The following is a 15,921-nucleotide window of genomic DNA, read 5'->3' on the forward strand; positions in this document are numbered from 1 at the left end:
GCAAGTCAAAAAAAATGTAAATGAAACCTTGATAAATCAGGGACATCTGTACTCAAGCCCCAGATGCCCTCACAGCATGTGACCACTTCAGCAAAAGGCTATTGAATAGTGTTTCTAGAAAGTGACTATTTCCTCTGACAGGAAGAGGCAGGTTCTATTGTCATGGTGATTTTATCCTTCACCCTTCTTCATACCTCCAGTGCATATTTGTGACCTGGAAGTAAGCTGGCCATCTTGTCAAGAAAGAGTCCTATGCTTAAGATGTCAAAGCAGGACACTAAAGTCAAGGTCCTTGATTGATTAGTTCAAGCTCATGAACTGTGTTTTTCCACTAAAAATAAATAACTACACACAATCCACCCTGATCAGATTCTTATCATAATGAGCTAAAGACAATTTTAGTGGACAATAGGTATTACTCAGAGCAACAATAGAAACAAACTGAAGCATTCTCGGGCACTTTGCAACAGTTTTGTGCCCTCAGAGTCATTCAAACATACATTCCGAGGCTACAGGGATGGTTCAGCAGTTCTCTTAGAGAGAACCCAAGTTCTGGTCCCAGCAACCCTATCAGGCAGTTCAAAACTGCCTATAACTCTAACTCTATTGTTGACACCTCTGACCTCTGGACGCACATGTGTAGATATGTTCATGCCCAGACAAACACACACATGGGTGAACACACACACCTTGTTTGAACTATGTTAGACTTTTGTGCATTAGAAAGAAACAGAAAGCATGGGTTCCATGACCACTGTTCAAGAGCTGTGTTCTTCAACGGGCTCTTAAGTGTAAGTAGCCACAGAAATACCTTTGGAACAATGAGTTTCAAGTAAAAAGGGCGTGATGCATATTAAATACCCCACAAATGTGGATTGCGCTTGGTTGAGTGCGGAGAAGATCCTCTGCAGAACGAGGCTGGAAGCTATTGCTCCATAATGAAGCCATCTGCTTTCTGATGGGTTGCAATACAACATTAAAGGGCAGGAAGGACTGCCTATTCATCCAATAGGCTGGCACTTAGGCATTCAGATTAGCATCATTAGCCACTGAAGACAGCAAGGTATCGGACTGAGAGATCTGACTTTGAAGACAGACATCCCTGATTCGCAACCTGGCTGCGCCCATCCTGCTTAAACTTCAACACATATATTGTGGAGGGAGTAGTTGCCGCACTGCTCACAGAGAGCTGATTCTGCTCTGCTTGGTACTTACTTCACATAGGGCATCATGAGGTTCAAGTGAGAAGGCAGATGTGAGCATGCTCAATGTGCGCACGCTCCTTATTAATATGATTTGTCTTCTTTGGTCTATCAGGTGACCAGAGCCGGCAGGGGAGGGAGGAGAGGTCAGAAGAAGGACAGAGCTGGTTATAGTTATAGAATGAATTCAAAAAACTATAGAATACTGATATGGGAAAAGGCATGGAAAAGGGTACTTAGGTCAAAGCAAGCCTTGAAGGAGATGTGGACTCTAAACTTGTGAAGTGGTAACTGCCTGCCAGGCTGTAGCACTTGGGAGAGTAGGGGCAGGTGCCAGAAGAGGCATTTAAAGTCCTACATAGCTCACCAGCTCTTCTCCATAGAAGTCATTTCCCTGAGGGCCCAGCAGGGCTGAAAATATCTTTTGCCTCTAACACTGTTCAATATATTTTAAGCTGAGGAGGGGTTAGGGGAAGGAGAGCTGAGCTGAATGTTATCTCTTGGCAATAAAACTTTTCAGAAAAAAGCTTCTTTTAAGCAAGATGTGGAGGACACACAACACACACACCCCATACACACATACCTGTATGCACATATGCACAAATACACATACATGTACATATGCATGCACACATGTACATACGCCACACGCGCTCACACATCCATGCATGCATACACACACATTATACATGCACACATGCATGCGTGCATGCATGCATACACACACACACACACACACACACACCTCCCTACTCTCCCCTCCCAGTCAGCAGCTACCATTCTCTGTGAAACTCCAGCTGTTCTACCAACCAAAGTTTCTCCAGAGAATTGTTACTAGGACCAAATCCATCCTTTTCTTAGGACTTTGTGTGGCTTCCCTTTGTCTTAAACATAAAAGTTCTGTTCCATGCTACAGTTGCAGAGCTGTGTGACCCCACGGGGATGAGGGGAGCGGCAGGAAGGGCTCCGGTTGGGACACGGGGATCAAGTCTCAATAACGCAGCAGCTCTAAGAGTGAGCAAGTTGTCTAACCTCTCTGACTGCTAGCACTCTTCGGGTTTATTTAAAAAAAAAATTAACAAAGACACAGTAATGGCAGCTAAAAGCTGTGTTGCTTACAGCTAACACTGAGTGCTAAACAAGTGTTAAGGCCTGCTTCACTTTGACACATGCGCATGCATGGTGTGTGTGTGTGTGTGGTGTGTGTGTGTGTGTGGTGTGTGTGTGGTGTGTGTGTGTGTGTGTGTGTGTGGTGTGTGTGTGTGTTAGCATGCAGGTGGAGATCAGAGGACAACTTGTGAAAGCCACTTTTCTCCTTCCACCATGTGGGTCCCTGGGAACTGAACTCAGTTGCTCAGTACTGGGGCAAGGCTATTCACCCAACACCTCCCTGGCCCCCTGTTCCAAAAGTCTTATATATGTTCATCTCATTCTTTCAATAACCACATGAAGAGAGAATCCTGGTTGCTCATGTCTTATAAATGGAGAAACAGATACACGTAGAGGTAGACTCAGGGTCACTTGCTCAACTATGTTCATAACCAAATTACTTGTCCTGATTTCCGACTTCAAGTCACGGGTTGGCTGCCTCCATTGCTGTGAACCTGTGCTGAGGCAGAGCAGGGTGGTAGGAGTGTGTGGCATAGGAAGCTGTTACTCTCAGTGATAGAAAGTGAAAGACACACAGAGGGGCCAGCATGCCAACAGTCTTTCCAAGAGCACATCTCCAAATGACCTACCTGTCTTCTAGTCCCCATCTCCTAAAGGTTCCATGCCCTCCCAACAGCATCTTGGGCTGAGAAGCAAGCCGCTGGGACATCAGATACAAACCAACAGCATTGCTAGCATCGCTAGTGATCCCTTCCGCCTTGACTCCCTCCCTTCTTTGGTATCTATGAAGTCATTCATTCCTGAATTCCTTCTTCCTCTTTCATCCTCCTCCGCGAGTCTCTCTTCCTTTGCCCAACCCTGAAGGACAGCACTTGTCCAAAGTCCTGCTGTGGCCATCTCATCCCACATCCCACACTGTAGGCTCGGACCCAGAGAGTTCACCCAGCCTGGGGCGTCGGATGATAGCTGCATGCTAACTGCTCCCACGCCCTTGGTTCCAGCCCAGACTGCTTTCCTGGGCATCAGTTATTTCCAGCTCCCAGCTGCAGATAAAATGAAGTGAAGCCCAAAGAGGACTATTCTTGAGTGAGCAGAGATGGGATGAATAAAAATCAAACAATAACAATCTGCTGGTGATTTGCAAGGCCTTATTAGGTTGTCGGCATTATGCTGAGGGTCCTACACGCACTATCACTTTAAATCCTCACCAACTCTGAGAGGTAGATATATTTTTGGTAACCAGGCTACAAATGAGAAAAATGAGGTCTGGAGGGATCATAAGCAAAACTCAGTCAGCTCTGGCTGTGATGAAGTAACGATATTAGACTCGCCTTGAGAAGCCACGCTATCAACTCCAGGAAAATATATGCAAAACATATTCACCATAAAGTGCCTGTGTGGAGAATATGAAGAGAAACATGATCTCACTTACAGGTAGCATATAAAAAGGCTGGACTCACAGAAGGAAAGAATAGAGTGGCAATTAACAGAACCGGGGCGGGGGAGGGAGGTAGAGAGGAAAATGGTCATTGTTAATCGTGGGGCACAAAGTTTTTGTCAAGCAGCTCTAGAAACCCACTGCCCAGGACGGTGACTGCAATCATATACTATTTATGGCAGAATTGCTAAAAGAACATGCTTTAGAATATTCACCACCACGGAAAAGCAGATCTGTAAGGTGATATTTATTTATTAAGTTAATTTAAATATTCTAAAGTGGAGCACCACTGTGTAGCCTATAAATATATAATTATATTTATCAATTAGGAAGAAACTATTAAATAAGATATGAAAATAATTCGTGTAGCTGGGAGTGCAAGGTCATGTCTGTCATTCCAGCCGTGGGGAGGCTGGAGCAAGAATTCTGCTACAAATTCAAGACCAGCCGGGGTTCACAGAGATTTATAGGGCACCCTGACATACACAAAAATCATATAATAATAATAAAACTTTGAAAAACTAAGCACAAAACACTTTCAAGTCAATAATAAGAATATAACTATCCTGAAGTAAAAGTAGACAAAACAAATTGAGCAGGTGTTTGATCAAAGGAAAAATTCTCAGTATCATCAGTCACTGGAGCATGTCAGTTGGAACTGTCATGAAATACCTAACCTTGAACCCAGGTATTGCCCGGGCTATCCCAGTGCTTTGAAAACTACTTTTCAGCCTTTTTTGAAGTCAAGCATATATGATATGTGTGTTACATATAAAAATAAAACAAGGCTGACATGTGAGTGTGGAGAGGTAACTCACCAGCTAAGAGTATGCATACTCACTTCTCTGTCAAAGGACCATAGTTCAGTTCTCAGAACACATGTCAAATGGCTCACAGCTGCCCCTAACTACAGCTCCCGGAGACTCAACACCTTATTTTGGCCTCTGCAGACAAGTGTGCATGAGTGTGCATAGTATACACACACATAAGAGAGATTTAATAATAATAAAAATAGATGGTATATGAGTGATGCTTGCAGCTTTTATTCACCATAATCAAAAGTTAAAAAAAAAAATTCTAAATGTCTATCTTTTGATGAATACTTGAATCTCAGTAGATCTGCATTGCATAATGAGAAGGAAGTGATCTCTTAATAAAGGTGCTAGAACAATCATAAGAGGAACTGGGGTTTGGAGTGTGCTGCTGAGCTGGGCTTCAAGTCCAACTGCTATCACTTCTTCTTACTGCTCTGATCACAAACCCAAGGGTCCTCCACTTCCTGTGATTCAAAACACAGTCACTACTGGGGCCTTTGGGAGGGGAGAGGCGAAGCTGTTTGCTTAGGGAGTGAATTGGGATTAAATGTTCTGCATTAATGGTCCCTACCTACAGCCTCTCCCATCCCTGGGCGTTCGGGTACACCTACATGTATATTCCACATCCCTGGGGCAGCCTCTCCCTTGACTGGGGTGATGAGAGTTCCCAGAGATGTCTGGGTGGCATCCAGTCCATGTGATCTGTGAAGCTTGCGCCCACACCCTAGGTAAGAAATTATACCTGTGAGGGAAGGAGGGGTAGATGGTAGATGCATGGCTGCATGCCTTAATTTCCCCATTAAGCCCACTTCCATAGAGCTCTGGATGGCAGCTTAGCCTTGCTTGTACTTTAGGGTCACATTTAGTCTCCTGGGGATGAGGCATCTTCTACTTTGCCAGACTTCAACTCTGATGCCTCCTTCTCTTTCAGAGGCTGTGGCCGTTCTCCTGCGCCCAAAGTATCAAGATCTGCTCATCTCTAGTCCAGCTCTGCCCCTGCCAGTGGGGTCCCCAAGTTCACAGCCTGAGTCCCAGGAGCGCGTTTGTTGACGCTTCCTCCCTGAGCCCAGGAAGGTGCCTGGAAGATATGGTGCCTTCTATGTAGGGGTGCTCTCGGGCTAGCTCTGACCCTATCCTTGATCCAGATCTGAGCAGACTGCTCTTGGGGAGGACACCAGGACGACTCTTCATTGCCTGTTGTCCAGACACAGGACAGACACAAGCCGCCCAGGCTGGACGGCTAAGAGCACAAAGATTTTGTCTTTTAGAACGGGCCAGAGACGCTCATGTAGAAGGGCTGCTGGCAGGTACATTAGGTGTAGCTCAAAACCAGGAGGCCCTGGCACACTTGCAGAAGATGACTGAGGAGGCTGGAAAACGTAGCTACATATTGGCCCTGGGGAGGCCCACACCTACCAAGCTTGCAAGATTCCCTGAGATGGACGTCTTTGTGCTTTCGGCCCGTCCTCCGGGATCCCTAGCCCCCCAGCCTTCAGGTGGCTTCTTACAGCCTGTATAGACGCCATGTGAATTGGGCGCTGTCTATAACCCTTCCTGGCCACCCCCCAGGCCTGGCTCCCCAACCTCACACATTGTGGGGAGCTGCTGCCTGGTGAGTGGTGGAGGCACACTCCTGGTGGCTTACTTCCTTAACAGCAGTGCCTCCAGCTGGGTCCTAAGTGTGACGCACCTGAGCCTTCAAACCCCCCTCACTGATGAATCACAAAATTATGCTAAGTGAAAGCAAGTAGATACAAAATGAATCTGATTCTGTCAACGTCTAGAAAAAGCCAAACAATAGCAGTCAAATATGGATCGATGGTTGCCTGGGGCTAGCGAAGGAGAATTGCTTGCAAAGGAATACAAGGTTACTTTGGGAAAAATAAATGCCCTCTGTATCTTGACTGTGGCATGGTCTATACGTGTTCGTCAAAACTCATTGAATTGAATACAGAAAATTGATGAATTTCATTGCATGTAAATTATATATCATAAAGCTAATTTAAAAACCAATAAAGTAAATCAAAAGGAAAAGATACGCACAGGCCACAGAGGAATCAACAAGAGGTACACATTAATCATAGTGGGGGTGTTCTAACAGTCTACCTGACTCTTAGGCACAAGCCAGTGAAAAAGTCATTCCCTACCATCAGTTCTATTTGCCTGTATTGACTGAGGACTGGGAATGGGTTCCTTCCTTCCATTGTAACTAGGAGAATGGGGGAAGTTAGAGAGCAACATTCCTAAGGCTAACATGGGGACAGGCATTCAGTAAGGCTTACACTTGTCAATACCTAAGGATATGCAAAAATAAAGCCAAGTCAACAGTAGAGAACTTGGAGGGGATAAAGAATTCTTTGCCTACTTCCCAGTTCTCTGCCAGGGCATGTTACTGTTCTCTGGGCATAGTTTGAGCCCCTGAGATAGGAGGGAAGAATGAGCTAATCTGATCATCTCCAGGGAATCTTGCTTTCTTAGCTTTTAATGAGATGTGCATGCCTTTGTGCTAGCCACTTGTGGGCAGAGACTGCTCATTCATTTTCCAGCTGCTCAGACCCGAATAATAATACAGAGACTATATTAATTACAACACTATTTGGCCTATTAGCTCAGACTTCTTATTAAACTAACTCTTCCATCTTAAATTAATCCATTTCTATTAAGCTATGTATCACCTCGAGGCTGTGGCCTACTGTAGTTGATGACTGCTCATTTGTTCCTGGCTGCCCAGACCCAAAATAATCACATGGAAACTATATTATTTGCAATACTGGTTGGCCAATAGCTTAAGCATCTTACTAGCAACCCATGTCTATTAATCTGTGCATCGTCATGTGCTTGTGTTCTACTGGTAAGGTTCCATCCAACATCCAGCATCTTTCTCCTGCCACAGCTATATGGCTTCTCCCTGACTCTGCCTAGTTTCTCCCTGCATTCATTTTAGTTTTCCTGCCTAGCTCTATTCTGCCCTATCATAGGCCAAAGTATCTTCTTTATCCATTAACCAATAAAAGCAACACAGAAACAGAAGGACTTCTCACATCGGCCTACCAGTAAAATCTGGTGTCTTTCTCTTTTGACAATTCCATGGCATCTCTCTGACTCTGCCTACTCTCTTTATAAATGTATCTCTTCCAGCCTGGCTATATTCTGTCCTAACATAGGCCAAAGCAGCTTTATTCATTAATCAATAAGAGCAACACATATACAGAAGGACCTCCTTCATCAGACACTTACCATATAAGACAAAATATCTGAGAAAACAGGACTGAGGAGCTGGGCGGTGGTGGCACACACCTTTAATCCCAGCACTCAGGAGGCAGAAGCAGGCCAATATCTATGAGTTTGAGGCCACCCTGGTCTACAGAGCTAGCTCCAGGACAGGTTCCAAAGCTACGGAGAAACCCTGTCTCGAAAAACAAAAAACAAAAGAAAAAAAAAAAACAGGACTAGGATATGACTTGGTCAGCAAAGTACTTGCTGTGCAAGTACTAAATTCAGGACCTAAGTTTGCATCCTGAGCACCAAATAAAGAGCCAGGGATAGTATGTGCATCTGTAACTCAGCACTAGGAGGCAGAGACAGTTAGATCCTAGAGTTCACTGGCCAGCCAGGCCAGTCAATTCGTGAGCTCCAGGTTTACCAAGACAATGACTCAAAGACTAAGGCAAGAAGTGATCAAGGAAGACACCAGGTGTTGACCTCTATCTAGCCTTTATTCACATGTGTCCATACATGCAAACGCACAACACATAGATACATGCTCATATCCATACCCCATACAACATGCATATACATAAATAATGCACATGCACACACACAAAAAAAAACCTGAAATAACACACACACACACACAAACACAACCTGGAAAAACTATTTAAGGGAGGAAGATATCAACTCATTCCACAGGTTTAATACAGTCCCTTGGCTCTGTTACTGCTGTGCACTGATGAGCTAGAGCATTGTGGCAGGAACAGGTGGTAGAGAAAACTGGTTTACCTGGTAACACACAGAGAGGAGAAAGAATCGGGAAAAGGCAAGGGCCAAGACACGTGATTCCAGAGCACACTCCCCACAGGGACCCCCAACCAAGAGTCATCTCCTAGTTTCCTCACATTACCACCACCTAAATAATGAACCCATCAAAGGGTTAATGCGCTGATGGATTTAACACCTACATACACCTTTTAGGTGGGGTATCATTTTAAAGCCAGGTTACATAACCCATATCTGATGCATGCTTATACAGGAGGCAGGAGTTCTGAACATCTGCCTGCATGGCCTGCTTCCTTCCTGTATCTTCAAAACATTAGAGACCAGAGGCAGGGCCTGAGAACTCAGAAAGATAGGGGTGGTCACATTCACAAAGAACTTAGGTCAAACTTAGAGATCAAGTCTTTGGAAGTCAGAGGCAACAGTAAGAAGTGGGCCCACTGTACCTCTGGATCTAAACACTGGCAGATCCACCCATCAGATAAACACTTTGGGAAGTACCTACTGTGTACAATACACCCCCACCCCCACACACACTGTGTTTAAGCACCTCCTGTGAACCTGGTATTTTGACAGTGAAGCAGATTAGTGGCATTCTGTCTATAAGGATCTGAACTGGAGATGCCTTGACCAGATTTGCTATTTGGAAAGAAAACAGGCAGCCTTGCCTAGAGTGGATGACGGGTGTGAAACTCCCCGGTTTACAATGCGGATATCAGGCTATATTATGAGTATCCGGCTAGCCAGAGACTTTATTTTCCTCAGTAACCTGGGTTTGCTACCGTCTACATCTAACCCACTGCAGTGTTCCCCCCTATTCATGATATTTGTAAAGCAGCATCAGGAAAGAGGAGGGCTGCGAAGGGAGGAGAGTGATGGAAATGAGGTGCCCCCAGGTCATGTGTGCTGGGCTCACACTTCAAGTTCTCCATGCTGTGCGGCATTCTGTCTAAGCCTAGTTGAGAGGCCGGCTGTTCCCAGGGGCTCTGGTTAGAGGGAGCTGCCGTCAGTGGCGACCCAACAAAGATGTCTCGCTGCATCTTGTTCCTATCGATTACCCACCAAAGTGTCTCTCATCGTTAGGCATTCCCCAGGGCTAAGCAGGAGAGAAGTCCTTTCTCCTTTTGTGCCTTTAATGACATCCAATCCTCCCCATGATCTCTGCCCCCTTCCTAGAGGCGGGAGATGGGGGAGGGGAGGCACACAGATACAGATACAGAAAGAGAGACCAAAGGAGAATGAGGTCTAGAGGCACAGGCGTGGAGAGAAAGACCAGCTAGGGGAGAAGACAAAGGGCAGAGACATTCAGAGATGGACGAGCCAGGAAGCAGAGAGAGACTGAGGAAGGGAGGGGGGCTGACAGCAAGGCAGAGACAGACAGAAACCAAAAGGAAGGAAGGCAGCAGAAAGAACGGGGGAGAAGCAGTCAGGTAAGGAAAGCAAGGAAGGGGGAAGGCAGAGAGTCTCTTTGCCATCCAGCTGTGGGATGCTATGAGCAAGGAAGAGGAGAGCTAGTTATCGCTGCCGTCCAGGTGTGAGATGCTCTGGTTTGGATGTGCAATTTCTATGGGCTCATGTGTTTGAGCACTTGGTCCCCCAGCAGGTGGCACTGTTTGGGGGAAGTTGTAGAACCTTTGAGACTGTGGCCCACCTAGCAAAAGTGAGTCCCTGGGTAGAGCCTTGAAGATGGTAGCAGAGTCTGGTTCTAGTTTTGTCTCTCTGCTCCATGGTCCACCAGGACCTAAGGCACCTCCATCCCACATTCCAGCTGCAAGAGCGCCATGCCTCTCCCACCTTGACACCCCCCTGAAAGCAAAAGGCAAAGCAAGCCCTTCCTCCCTCAGGTTGTTTCTGCCAAGTCTTCTGTCACAGCCTAGGTAAGCAGGGTAGTTGGTTCTGGAACCCAGGCACAACCTAATTATAGCATTCCTACCTGCCAGGGTATTGATCTGCTGTGCGAACTCCCGTGCCATACAAGTGAAGTGCCATACAAGTGCCTGCCCTCAGGGACAGCACTGGAATGAGGAGAGAAGATTCCTCAGAGGAGTGCCTGGGCCAGAGCCTGGAGCATTCCTCAGGTTTCCCTGGGAAGCTGTCTCTCTGGCTTCCTGGCTCCAGAGAGAACACTGAAGCTTGCACCCCACATACTCTTCTTCATCTACACCTGCCCAGCAACCTCCAGACTCTCACAGGCCCTGACATCCTAAACACACACAGCTACGCTCAGCATCTCTCATCCAAAATCCACATACTCCTTCTTCTCCTGGGTACCCGTCATTGTAGCTAGAAGCCTGGACTCCCTTCTTTCTTCCCCCTACCCTGCACCACCTCATTCAATCATTCACTGTGTCCTGTGGAGTTAATGCCCTCCATGTTTTCTAGCTTCTGTGAGCCAAGCCTGTTTTCCACAGGGTTGTTTAACACAGAGGCAGTTCCAGAGTCCACTGCACTGTTAAGAAAAGTCGTGAGTTAACACTGCTCAGCAACTGGGGAGTGAGTCCAGGTGTGGAAACAGAGTAAGCCAGATCCCTCAGCAAGTATCAGCCAGTGGCTAGCAGTCCTACAAGCTAATCCCACGGCTTTGGCCCTCTTCCAACCACTGTTGGCTCTGACCCATATTGCCCCCTAAGCAAGCCCCTGTGCTGAGCACTTGGATCCCAGTACAGCCTATTTTGTGACCCCCCTCAGTGTGAAAGCACAGCCAGCCCTTTGGATGGTTGAGGAAACGGCAGCTCTCTAGACTTGTCTCAGCCCTCTTCTGTATCTCATTACTCTGCCAGTTTGCTCCCCATCTTGCCCAGGACACACAGCAAAGAGATGGCCAAACAGATGCCCCATCTCACACAAAGTCCAATAGGGACAAAGAATCTCCATGGTCACCCCACCTCTATTACAGATGATTCAGGTTAGATGAGGCACCCAGAAATGGCCAGTGGGAAAGAGACACACCCTTCACTAATGGCAGAAATGAGCAGTCCTCAGAATAAGGGGAGAAGTCCAGGCCTTTAGACCTAGCAGACACCCACAGATCAGACACTCCTGACATCAGCCTGACTCCTACAGAACCTGGGAGGAAGGCAGAGATACAGAGAGTCACACCTGAAACTAGAAAGGTCCCAAGAATGTCAGCAGCACAGGACCGAGGTTGCTCAGAGACAAAAACTACCAACTTTGCCAGGACCACCAGGAGAATCCTAACCATTGCAGAAAACTTGATTGGAATCCCAGAGACAGTGGAGTTTTAAGTAAGTGTATGTGTGTATTGAAAGGCTATAAAGGAAACAGCAGAGTCATAATTGTGGGTTCTGAAATATATGTGAAACCTATTGAAATTCACAACTGAGAGTTCTTACTTAGATGTTTTTGAGATAATTATATGAATGATTTGCCATAAAATGTAATGCATATAATTTAAAATGAGGTCATCTGGAGCATGGTCTTTTTACTCTTTAACCATGGCAAAGTTATATATGAAGACTGGGGGAGGCAGTGTGGTCTAATGGGTGGGACGCTGTCGTCAGCATCCTGTGCATCAGAGACCCTAGTCCAGCAGCTTCAACCACTGTGATGCAGAAGCCATGCATATTGTCAATCCCAACTTCAAATCAAAAGCCAAAGCCAATAGCACAGCTGAGAGCTCTGAGAATCCTGAGTAACACAACTTACATGGTCTCTGCTCCAAACCCCAAATCCAGGGTAATCACCCATAATGCCTGCCCCATAACAAGATTTGTCTGAGAGCTTCTTGTGTCTCCCCCCATTTCCACACCCAAGTCCCTTCAGCCACATTGGCTCTCAGACACCATAAGCCCCACACTGTGCATGATGCTCACCCCCCCCCCTTGGTCTGGAAGTTCACTGTACGAGTCAGGGTTGTCTAGAGAAACAGATCCAAAGGAATAAATATATACACATATATAGACATAAAATAAGGGCTGAATATATAGTCATAAAATAAGGGTGACTATAAAGACATAAAATAGTAATGGTGGCACAACCTCACCAGACAGCTGAGAATTCATCTGGTATTTGCTGGTCCTCGAGGCTGGTGCTTCAGCAGAGTAGCTCCATAATACTGGCTCTCAATATGTAATTGCTCAGTCCACAAGGCTGGGAGCCTCAGCCTCTCAACCTGACGCCAGAAGTCTGAGGTGTCCTGGGGAGCTGAAGGTCCCTAGTCCAGGATGAGAGTTTGGAAACACTGGTTCTAGTAGCGAGGAATCAACAGCACCGGCAAGCAAACTAACTTGGTGACAAAAGGGGAAACCAAGCAAGCCAAAGACCGGATGATTGCCCCTCGGCCATGCCCTTCTTATCCAGGTTGCTACCAAAAGGTTCTGCCCTCACTCGAGTCAGTCTTCCACGTGAATCAAGGCAATCAGGACCCTTTTTCAGGTGAGGCTCCCTGCTCAGGTGTGTCTAATTGTGGCCGCTGGCATCAAAGCAACTACAGTACTCATTCTCTGTTGAGTTTTTCTTGCCTAAGTCTTGGCTCAAATGCTTTCGTTGACCACCTTATCTAAAACAACCTCTCTCTCCAGCACATTCCTCTCCCCTCCTGCTTGTTGTTGTTCATGTCATATGAATAAACGAATGCAGGAAAACACATAGGAGGAAACTCAACACACAGTGGTTTCCTGGAGCCCCTTCTTTCCACAGCTGAAACAATTGCTTTTCCTCCAGGATGACTTGGATATGAGTGGCATCCAATGCCTAAACAGCACAGTCGAGCCCGTGTTCAGCCCACCCATATGTCAGGTGTTCCTCTCCTCCTCGTTTCACTTTTGCTCTTATTTATGTTTTTTAGACATAGAAGGTGCTCCATGGGTATTTACTGAGATGATATAAGTGTCCAAATCCCAAGAAAAGAAGCAAAGGGAATGTTCTGCCAACAGCTGCCAACCCTTGGGGTGATCAGTTCTTGATAGACCTTGATTATACAGAGAACTCAGGCATTGAGAAATGGTGGCATGATCCTAACTCTGGAAGCAGGCATAGGCAAAGGGCCTTGTCTTCTAGAGTGTCTGGAATGGCCTCCTGCTGCTCTTGTCTGATTTCTCTGCATTACTAGAACTCTCTACTCTCACCTCATTGTTGTGGAACAGCAGGGGTTCTTCAGACACCTCTACATAGACTGAAGTTTCTGTCCTGTCCAAACCCACAGCCATTCAGTCCCAAAGAAACACACAGAGGCTTATATTAATTATAAGCTGTTTGGCCTAATAGCTTATTACCAACTAGCTCTTACAACTTAAATTAGCCCATAATCCTTGTCTATGTTTCTAGCCATATGGATTAGTACCTTTTCTTAGTGAAGCATTCTCATCTTGCTTCCTCTGCATCTGGCTTGTGACCGCGTCTCCTCCTTTCCTCTTCCCAGAATTCTCATAGTCTGGTTGCCCCACTTATACTTCCTGCTAGCTACTGGCCAATCAGTGTTTTATTAAACCAACACAATGACAAATCTTTACAGGGTACTAGAGCATTATTCCACAGCACCTCTGCCGTGGAGGCCAGGCTAACGTCTCTTTCCTATGACCCAGTGATTAGTCCTTCAGATGTCCACTCTGTGTCTTCTCAAGTGCCTCCACACCACCCAAAATGTTCAGCTGACAGAGGAAAGTTCCTGCTGCTTTGCATAGTGAAGAGCAATAGATTTGTATCAACAGTCACAGAGTGACATCTTTCCTGCCACATAGTCTACCTGCAGGGGAATAAAACCAGAACTAGGAAAGAAGAGAGACAAGGTGGGGACAGGAAGGACAATCTGATATATTCTCCTGATCCTTGCAACAGGAGCTAACACATAGTAGACCCTCAATAAATGCCTGTAGGGTCAATTTTTGAAGAGAAGGTGGGGAGAGAGAGAGAGTTGGTGATTTCATGTGTGTCCAGATCCCAACACAGTTTCTGGGTTTTTTGTTTTGTTTTGCTTTGTTTTTGGGGTTTTTTTTTTTTTGTTTTTGACTTTGGTGTTTTGTTACTGTTGTTGTTGTTGTTGTTGTTGTTGTTGTTGTTGTTGTTGTTTTGGGGGGAGTTGTTATCACATGCCAGGCACTGTGCCCGGAGCTGATTTCTTGGACTCCGTTCTACAGGAATAGCTATTCTGGTGAATAAGTTGAACCTCAAAGTAATAATGGCTGTATTCAAAGATTCAGAGGTGGCCTCTGAAGGCCTGAAACCTCTGGTGGACTAGCTGACCACTTATATCCCTGCATATATTCCCAGAGAAGTATACCCAGAAGTGATGTCAGCATGTGTGACTATCCGGGACTCTCTGGACCCTTTAACCTGAGGGCCAGGGGCCAGGGTTCATCAATGTTAGTGATATAAACATCAGAGTTTGGAACAAACCTTTAGAATTCTCACCGCTGAGGCCCACAGACTGCCTCTGGTCTTCACTCAGTCTGGGGCTTAGGTGATACATCTTTTTGGACTCTCTGACCTTTCCCCAAAACCAAAATTTTCATTTTTGCTTAAGCTAACATGCAATAACATTTCACTTGTATTTTAATAAATAAAACTTCCCTGAAGATCAGAAAAGTAAAACAGCCACACTGGCCAGCCTTATAGACAAAGTAACAATGACACACACCTTTAATCCCAGTAGCCACACTAGCTTGCCATAGAAACCAGGTGGTAGTGGTGCACACCTTTACTTCCAGAACTAGAGAGAATTAGAAAACAGGAGGAGACAGCTCTTAGGCATAGTCTCATTCCGAGATTCCTGGAGGGAGGATCGTCATTTCAGACCGAGGTTGAGGTAAGAGCCAGTAGCTGGCTGCTTTGCTTAGATCTTTAGTTTGAACCCGAATTTCTCTCTCTGGGTTTTTATTAATCGTGCATCACTAACAGCTTAAGCAGTTCTTTGAAAAACAAAATGTCCAAACCACTAAACCAAAAATATTTCCTCAGCTGTGGAGAAGAGCGATAAATGGAAAGAAGAAAAATTCGTAGAGTCCTCTGGGGTTTTCACCAAGCTTCTCAAGCGCCAAGTCCTTCCTGTAACCAGCATGTTTAGGCTCACAGCCCAAGAGGTTCTCGTCCAAAAAGAACCCCACAGCCCACTGCTATGGTCTCATTAACAGTCCTTAAGAAGGTTGCAGCCTTGTTCGTTCCTGACTGCAGACGCCCAAGCTAACCCTCAGCAAGGTTAGCAGTTGTTGTTTTAGAGTGTTGACATTAGAAAGACCATTTTAAATTCAATTACTGAGCCGCTCAGCTGTGTGACGTGAGCAGGTTGCTTAACTCCTCTGAGCTTTGATTTCTTCAGGTGTGAATGAGATCTGGGCATTGTCTCATGTTTATAAGATTGTGAGGAAGAAACCAGATGTTGGGCATAAAGGTCTGAGGATCTTCAGTC

General features: G+C 45.9%; 1 pseudogene; it reads left to right on the top strand.

The window, feature by feature from the left end:
- Positions 1 to 2,144: 2,144 nt before the first annotated feature.
- Positions 2,145 to 14,754, top strand: LOC126498090 (2-(3-amino-3-carboxypropyl)histidine synthase subunit 2-like; annotated as a pseudogene).
- The last annotated feature ends 1,167 nt before the right edge of the window (positions 14,755 to 15,921 follow it).

Source organism: Alexandromys fortis, unplaced genomic scaffold (genome assembly GCF_014885135.2).
Source record: "Alexandromys fortis isolate MF-2015 unplaced genomic scaffold, M_Fortis_MF-2015_v1.1 scaffold_13, whole genome shotgun sequence".
NCBI lineage: Eukaryota > Metazoa > Chordata > Mammalia > Rodentia > Cricetidae > Alexandromys > Alexandromys fortis.